At 43.6% G+C, this 8,937-nt stretch overlaps 1 long non-coding RNA gene across 2 annotated transcripts; it reads right to left on the reverse strand.

Annotated features, from left to right (window-relative positions):
• Positions 1-765: 765 nt before the first annotated feature.
• Positions 766-8,633, reverse strand: LOC147833172 (retrovirus-related Pol polyprotein from transposon opus-like). 2 transcript variants are annotated; one of them, XR_015513740.1, is made up of 4 exons: positions 8,401-8,633; positions 8,207-8,282; positions 1,279-7,994; positions 766-1,066 (listed from the first exon to the last, which is right to left on the reverse strand). It is a non-coding gene; the product is annotated as a retrovirus-related Pol polyprotein from transposon opus-like (long non-coding RNA). The 2 variants fall into 2 exon arrangements; XR_015513739.1 differs by having other exon boundaries at positions 766-7,994.
• Positions 8,634-8,937: the final 304 nt, after the last annotated feature.

Here is an 8,937-nt window from a genome sequence, read left to right on the forward strand (position 1 = left end):
AACAGAGCATGAAATGTTGTCTAAGACAAAAAGAAAATGCTTTTTAGTGGCTGGATCTGGTTTTATCACATTCTGAATTGAACGTTAAAAATGAGCTTTTCAGAGCCAGCAGAGGTCAAAATAAGCAGTAATGCAAACTCAGTCATAGACATAGATTTTCACTTGCAACTTGCTTTAACATGTTTAACAGCGCATGAAATGTTGTCTAAAACAAAAAGAATGATGCATTTTAGTGGCTGGATCTGGTTTTATCACATTCTGAATTGAACGTTGAAAATGAGCTGTTCTCAGCCAGCAGAGGTCAAAATAAGCAGTAATGCAAACTCAGTCAGAGACATAGATTTTCACTTGCAACTTGCTTTAACATGTTTAACAGTGCATGAAATGTTGTCTAAAACAAAAAGAATGATGCATTTTAGTGGCTGGATCTGGTTTTATCACATTCTGTATTGGACGTTGAAAATGAGCTTTACTCAGCCAGTAGAGGTCAAAATAAACAGTAATGCAAACTCAGTCAGAGACATAGATTTTCACTTGCAACTTGCTTTAACATGTTTAACAGTGCATGAATTGTTGTCTAAAACAAAAAGAATGATGCATTTTAGTGGCTGGATCTGGTTTTATCACATTCTGAATTGAACGTTAAAAATGAGCTTTTCAGAGCCAGCAGAGGTCAAAATAAGCAGTAATGCAAACTCAGTCATAGACATATGTGGCCAATAACACCCTACTTTTATCAGGGAAATAACACAGCCAAAACATCTATAAGAAAAATGGATTCTTTTATTCTGGACTGAGCCTCAAGGAGACACAGCATTAACTTACTTTGTTTGGGAAATAAGCAGCAAGCTTTAAAACAGGTCCAATCAATAAACAAAGTTGGCTTTATGACAAAATAAAAAAGGTCAGCAACAGGAAAAATAAATGTATATATAACTATAAGAATAAATTCGTTGACAGTATTCAAAACATCCAATTCAAAATCCCTATGTGACTTAAAGTAGTTCAAAACCACGTTAATAAACTATTTAATATGTGCAAAACAACGGCAGTGGCTTATCTATGCCTAATAAAGCAAACAAAAACAGAATAAATGAGCAATCAGCACATTCCACTACATACAATACATCACACATATGATAATTCACATGAAAAGGCATTTTTTACATAACTTAATGTGTTCAGGACCCACACATAAGTTTACATGTTACACTGAGAACAAAACTTTCATGTCTTACACATAATCACACTCCATGAAAATAAAATGAGCAAACTCACTCGTTCTGATTCTCTGAAGCACACGTGCGATTAGCAGTTAGCACCTGTGTGATCTTGTGTACTGCTCTTCTCCCCTCTAACACAGCATAAAGAATAACTATTACTGTATGTACAGCTTATATAGAGAATAAACAGCATCATCAAACATTTTGGAACATTATCAAACTCTTAAAACAGTTATTAAGTTAACTCACGCTCAATCTCCACTAGCGTGCTCTGAATTCTCCTTCCTCACCGAGATTTCTCACATGCAGGAACAATGATCGGCTGAGCAGCAAATTAAGCCAGCAGATATACAAACTCACACCACCTGCATCTGCTACCTGCTCCCAAGTTAACACAAAACTGCAAACTTTCTCTCTTAAACAGTTGTATCAACTTTCTTTCCCCCTGTCTGTAACTGCTTCACACCGCGCTCTCTGTATCTGACGTGCACCTTTTTTCCCGCGTTTGTGTGTGCGTGAACTCTTAAAGGGGCAGCGCTTAAAAACAAACAAAACTAAATATGGTTGTATAACTGGGGAAATTAATTAAATTTCAAATGAATATTACCCCGGTTACACTCTCCCCTGCCAACTGTCAACGTCCTCGATGACTTCAAACCCCCTTAATCATCTACTTCTTGAAGTTTCTCCGATGTGTACAGGAGTATACCTGCTAACACCTTGGACAGAATATCAGGGCTGAGGCTCACAGCATTGCAAACTGACTTTGGCAATTTATTTGGATTACTATGAACACCAGCAGTTGACCGCTGAGTTCTGCGTGGTGATGGACAAGGTGCATCAACATGAGTACTCTCTGTCTTAGGCTTTCTGGGAACTGGCACTGGTCTAGCACTCACCGTTTCTATCGGTGAACCAGTTCTTTCAGGGTTAGGCAGAGAAAGCTCTTCAATTGCGCTTACTTCATTAATCACTCGATCCTTACTTCTCTCCTGTGCTTCCTCCATCTCATCCATAGCACCACTATCTGGATCCAAGTCCAGCTGACTCTGCACTGACTCCTCTCGTACTGGATTTGCTGAGCCACTTTCATGCAATCGGGTGTTCTCCACAACCACACACTCTGCATCCAATGAGGGCATACCTTTTATGGAGGTAGGTACTTCTTCCACTGATTTAATTTTTCTCCGTGGCATTGGGACTGGTCCCGGACAGGGTCTAATGTCAGACCTATGTACTCGTCTTGCCGGGCCACCTCCCACTGGCTCCACAGTGTAGGTTGTTCCATGCACCTCGATCACCTTATAGGCTGTGGGTGCCCAAGCATCCTGTATCTTGTTCCGTCCCAGGGGACGATGCCGTAAGTACACATGTTGACCAACTGCAACTTCTGGACAGTATAACTCATTATGTCGCTTAGCAACTCGATCTGCTGCCTTCTTCTCAGCGTACTCACGTGCACGTGTGTGAGCCTCCTGGAGTCGCTCTTTATGGACTGACAACCAGGCTGGCTGCTTCTCACTCATGGGTTCCTGACCCAATAAAGCATCCACTGGTAAATGCGGTTGTGTACCAAAGAGCATATAATGAGGGGAGAACCCGGTGGAGGAATGAGGAGTGACATTATAGGCGTACACTAGCTCAGGTAGGTACTCGGGCCACCTTCGTTTTTTGTCAGGCGGTAGGGAGCGTAAAAGATCATGCAAGGTTCGGTTGAACCTTTCACACTGTGCATTTCCCTGTGGGTGATGTGGTGTAGTGTGAGACTTCCTTACCCCATATAGCTTACAGAGCTCTGCAACAACAGCACTCTCAAAGTTCCTCCCTTGGTCTGAATGGAGACGCTGGGGAACACCATACTTGAGGAACCATTCTTTAAGTATGATCTTGGCTGTTGTATCTGCCTTCTGATCACGAGTAGGGAATGCCTGGCTGAACTTAGTGAATACATCGGTCACCACCAAGACATTCTCTCGCCCATCTGATGCAGGCTCCAGTGTGGTGAAATCCATCGCAACCACCTCCAATGGATGAGAAGCTAAGAATGGGGTCCAGGGTGCCTTTATTTTGGGCTGCGGCATTTTTGATAGCACACACCGCTGGCACTTTTTCACCCACTGATCCACAGCATTATACATTCCAACCCAGTAACAGCGCTGTCTGAGCAGACCCAAAGTCCTTTCTACCCCCTGATGCCCCATGTTGTCATGGACACTTTGTAGGACCCGTTCAACCAGACAAGCTGGAAGCAGCAGCTGTTGACATTCCCCATTGAATACATCATCAATGATCCTGTACAGCAGTCCATCTTTCTCTTGTATTCTGTCCCACTGTTTTAACAATGCCAGAACTGATCGGGACAAGCTCACTCTCTCATTTTTTGTGGGTTTCCTTTTTTGGTTCCAGAAATGTCTAAACAAGCTAATAACGGGATCTGCCTTTTGGAACTGGCAAAGCTCATCCTTGGTGTACCCAGGCAATGTTGGAGTGTTCTCCAGAAAGTGTTCATCCTCCATAGCTTCCTGTAGCTGCCCTGTTCCTTCCTCTCTAGATCCTGCCACTTGTTCTGCAATGCTGGCCTCCACTAAAGTCCCTACCCGAAGCTCACTGCAAACAGCCACACAGCCATCGTACTCTGAATCCTCAGTCACTACCTCCATACCTTCCATTCCTGGTCGGCGAGATAGGGCATCCGCTGCAGTGTTGCTCCGCCCAGGGCGGTACTGCACTTCAAAATCGAATATTGCCAACTGTGCGGCCCACCTCTGTTCAACAGCACCTAGCTTAGCTGTGTTGAGGTGGCAGAGGGGATTGTTATCCGTTAAGACAGTAAACTTGGAACCAAGCAGGTAACTCCTAAACTTTTCCACTACAGCCCATTTGAGTGCCAGGAGCTCCAGCTTCATACTACTGTAGTTCCTGTCATTCCGCTCTGCACCCCTCAACCTCCGGCTTGCATAGGCTATCACAGTCTTATGTCCCCTTTGCTGTTGGTATAGCACAGCACCTAATCCAAGGTTACTGGCGTCTGTCTCTAACACAAAAGGTATGGTAAAGTCTGCGTATCCCAATGTAGGAGCACAGGTAAGCTTCTCTTTGAGTTTCTCAAAGGCTTGCTGGCACTCCATGGTCCAGGAGTCCTTGAACAACTTGTTGGCCTGAGCAACACTTTTCTGGTGAACGCATGTGTTGACAATATCATGAAGCGGACCTGCAACTCTGGAGAAACCCTCAATAAAACGTCGATAGTAGCTGCAAAATCCTAAAAAGGATCGCAGCTCTTTTAGAGTGTTAGGGACTGGCCACTGGTTCACTGCACTCACTTTTTCCGGATCTGTAGACACTCCTTGAGCAGACACAACTTGCCCTAAGAACCTCACCTCAGATTGCAAAAAGTGACATTTGTCCACCTTAATCTTAAGTCCTGCCTCCCTCAATCTCTGTAACACAGTCTCAAGTCGCACTAAGTGTTCCTCAAATGTACTCGAGTACACAAGCAAATCATCCAAATATACAAGTACCATTTGAAAGACCAGGTCACTCATTATGGTCTGCATGAGACGCTGGAATGTCGCCGGCGCATTACATAGGCCAAACGGCATACGCTGGTACTCATACAGGCCAAATGGTGTAATGAAAGCTGTTTTGTGGCGATCTTTCTCATGAACTGCAACCTGGTGATAGCCGCTCGCAAGGTCAATGGACGAGAACACCTGTGCCCTACCCAAAGCATCCAAACTTTCATCTATTCGTGGCAATGGGAACGCATCCCGTCTAGTTTTACAATTTAACTTCCGGTAGTCAACGCATAAACGAAGACTCCCGTCGGTCTTTCGAACTAACACCACTGGAGATGCAAACGAACTGGAGCTTTCTTGGATGATACGCTTTTTGAGCAATCCAGCTATATGGTCCTTCACTTCCTGAAACTGATTTGGAGGTATTCGCCGGTACGACTGTGAGACAGGGAATTCGTCATTTAAAGGGATCTCATGCTTCACTAGTTCAGTGTAACCTAGGTCTTCCTCAGTGACTGCAAATACATCTAAATACCTTCTGAGAAGTGACTTCAACTCTGCCTGTTGTGCCTGGGTACCACCAATCTGTACTCTTTCTAAGGGACATTGCAGATCTCCACTAACTCCCTTCATTGACCTCTGATTAACCATCACCTCCTCATGATCAACAGAAATTTGGTGGAATCTAACGTCACAGGAGCTACTCTCGACATGACCACCATGGCCTAGTACACCTAGCTTCACTTTGGGTGGCAACCATGCGCCTTCAGGGGATAGATTTACTACCTGTATCGGGAATACCCGCTTTGCAGGTGATACCAAGGTAGGGATCAAAACCAAACCACCTGGCAATGAAGACTGGCCTGGCTCAAACAAACATAAGTCTTTACTCTCAGATAGTATTTTAGGTGTTCTGGCCTGAACTGTAGCCACAGAAGCTGCAGGTATATACAATTTATGTGTGCTGGCTACCCGGACCAAAGAGTTTGCTTCTACTGCGGCAGCTTCTTGTACTTTGTTGAGGGCAGCTCTCCATTCAGCATCCAAATTCCCCTTCAAAGCATTGTCAAACTCAGCTAAAATTAATTGTTTACAACGCTGTGCTATATTCATACCAAGTATGCCTGGGGGCGCTGAGTCAATCTCCCCTTCCTTCTGGTCTCGTATCACTAAGAACCCACACCCAGGTAAAGTCAAACCCATAACCTGGATATCAAGTTCAATGTACCCCTGGTAGGGAAGAGGCAACCCGTTAGCGGCAGTAATCTTTAACCACTTGCTTGTGCAGTGCATATCTTTGTCTTCCCCGTGAAGATGTTCTTTAAAAAAGCTCTCTGTTAAAGTGCTCACATTACTGCCAGTGTCTAACAGGCACCGGATTGCAACTCCCCCAGCATGAATTTCCACTTCTGGGCACTTGCCCACTGCGCGCTCCAGAAACTGCTCTTTTGTGAGGGTACCAGTCTTTGAGCCATCTGTGCCACCTCTCACTGCTCGGCTCTTCGCAATGGAGGTGCACCGTTTCCCGCAATCAGTGACTCAGACGTAGTAGGTACAGGGTTTTCCTGGGAGCGCTGCCCAGTGCATTGCCTGGCTATGTGCCCAACACTCTCACATCTCAAACAAATGGGTTGGCCACCCCGGGTGTATCTCGGCTTAAGCTTGGGCTTATTCGATTTCTCAAGAGTTGAGTCAGACCTCTGAATTGTCAAATCACGCACAGCATTGGTAAGCTCCCCGATTGCTTTCCCTTGTTGTGTAATTACTTTAATTACGTCTTGTAGGGCTAGTGTTAAGTCATTTGTTACAGTGGCTGTCATCTGTGCATTTTCAGCACTTTCTTTCACACTCACTAAATTTCTGTTTCGGGCTACATTTGTTGAACGAGGCCTCTCTTCTGAGCACCACAAAAGGGCCTCCTCACGGACTTCAAATAATGTAGCATCAGGTCGCTCTCTAACCACTTTACGGAGCTCCCTGCGGAGTGCTAAATCCCTCACCCCCTCAATAAACTGGTCCCTTAGTGCCCGTTGCACATTTGGAACACATTGTGGTGCTTGTTGCAGAGCAGCATTTAACATCAATGACAGTGCGTGTGAAAAATCACGAAAATCCTCACCGTCTAATTGTTTGCGTGCATAAAATGTGTGCAGTAACTGAGAGGTGCTGCGCTTTTCCCTAAAAGCTGCCCTCAAATATGAGAACATGTCTTCAGCTGACTTATCCTCACCCCCCATGCACAACTTGACTTCATCGAGAGCTGAATCCCTTAAGTGCGAGAGGATAAAATCTACCTGATCCTCAGAGTTTAAACCCCTAACCCTGATTACCCTTTCCAGCTCCTCAATGAATTCATCAACATTCTGGCAGTCTTTACCTAGATCCCCACTAAAAGGTACAATCTGTTTTTCCCTTGGGATATACACATAGGATCTAGTATGGACATTGGTCATGTTAGATAGAGCTGACATGACTTGATCATGCTTACGTCCCAACTCCAGGATCTGGGACTGAAGCTGTGAAATGGGATTACCTCCATCAGCGTCCACTCCTGGTGCTGCAGCACCTGCACCTTCAATGTCCTCTGCCATTGCGTCAGCATTGTCCATGTCCCTCTCAGCATCCATTACCTTGTATCAGAGTTCAAAATGTCTCGACCAGCCCACAACAGTCAGATCTACGAGCACTGTCCTTCTCAAAGTCCTTGCAGACAGCAGTCCTGGTGCGCTGGCCCCTTTATCCTGCAGCTGCTTCCGTCAGAATGGCACTGCAGGTCCTTCCAGCACTCAGTCGTGTGTCACCACTACCGTTGTTTGCACTCTTTGATTTTTTTTTAGGTATTTATTTTTATTTTTAGCCCCAAACAAACAGAATCCCACTTCTGACACCAAAATTAGATGTGGCCAATAACACCCTACTTTTATCAGGGAAATAACACAGCCAAAACATCTATAAGAAAAATGGATTCTTTTATTCTGGACTGAGCCTCAAGGAGACACAGCATTAACTTACTTTGTTTGGGAAATAAGCAGCAAGCTTTAAAACAGGTCCAATCAATAAACAAAGTTGGCTTTATGACAAAATAAAAAAGGTCAGCAACAGGAAAAATAAATGTATATATAACTATAAGAATAAATTCGTTGACAGTATTCAAAACATCCAATTCAAAATCCCTATGTGACTTAAAGTAGTTCAAAACCACGTTAATAAACTATTTAATATGTGCAAAACAACGGCAGTGGCTTATCTATGCCTAATAAAGCAAACAAAAACAGAATAAATGAGCAATCAGCACATTCCACTACATACAATACATCACACATATGATAATTCACATGAAAAGGCATTTTTTACATAACTTAATGTGTTCAGGACCCACACATAAGTTTACATGTTACACTGAGAACAAAACTTTCATGTCTTACACATAATCACACTCCATGAAAATAAAATGAGCAAACTCACTCGTTCTGATTCTCTGAAGCACACGTGCGATTAGCAGTTAGCACCTGTGTGATCTTGTGTACTGCTCTTCTCCCCTCTAACACAGCATAAAGAATAACTATTACTGTATGTACAGCTTATATAGAGAATAAACAGCATCATCAAACATTTTGGAACATTATCAAACTCTTAAAACAGTTATTAAGTTAACTCACGCTCAATCTCCACTAGCGTGCTCTGAATTCTCCTTCCTCACCGAGATTTCTCACATGCAGGAACAATGATCGGCTGAGCAGCAAATTAAGCCAGCAGATATACAAACTCACACCACCTGCATCTGCTACCTGCTCCCAAGTTAACACAAAACTGCAAACTTTCTCTCTTAAACAGTTGTATCAACTTTCTTTCCCCCTGTCTGTAACTGCTTCACACCGCGCTCTCTGTATCTGACGTGCACCTTTTTTCCCGCGTTTGTGTGTGCGTGAACTCTTAAAGGGGCAGCGCTTAAAAACAAACAAAACTAAATATGGTTGTATAACTGGGGAAATTAATTAAATTTCAAATGAATATTACCCCGGTTACACATAGATTTTCACTTGCAACTTGCTTTAACATGTTTAACAGTGCATGAATTGTTGTCTAAAACAAAAAGAATGATGCATTTTAGTGGCTGGATCTGGTTTTATCACATTCTGAACTGAAAATTGAAAATGAGCTTTTCTCAGCCAGCAGAGGTCAAAATAAGCAGTAAT

Source organism: Danio rerio, chromosome 17 (assembly GCF_052040795.2).
Source record: "Danio rerio strain M-AB ecotype USA chromosome 17, GRCz13ab, whole genome shotgun sequence".
Classification (NCBI taxonomy): domain Eukaryota; kingdom Metazoa; phylum Chordata; class Actinopteri; order Cypriniformes; family Danionidae; genus Danio; species Danio rerio.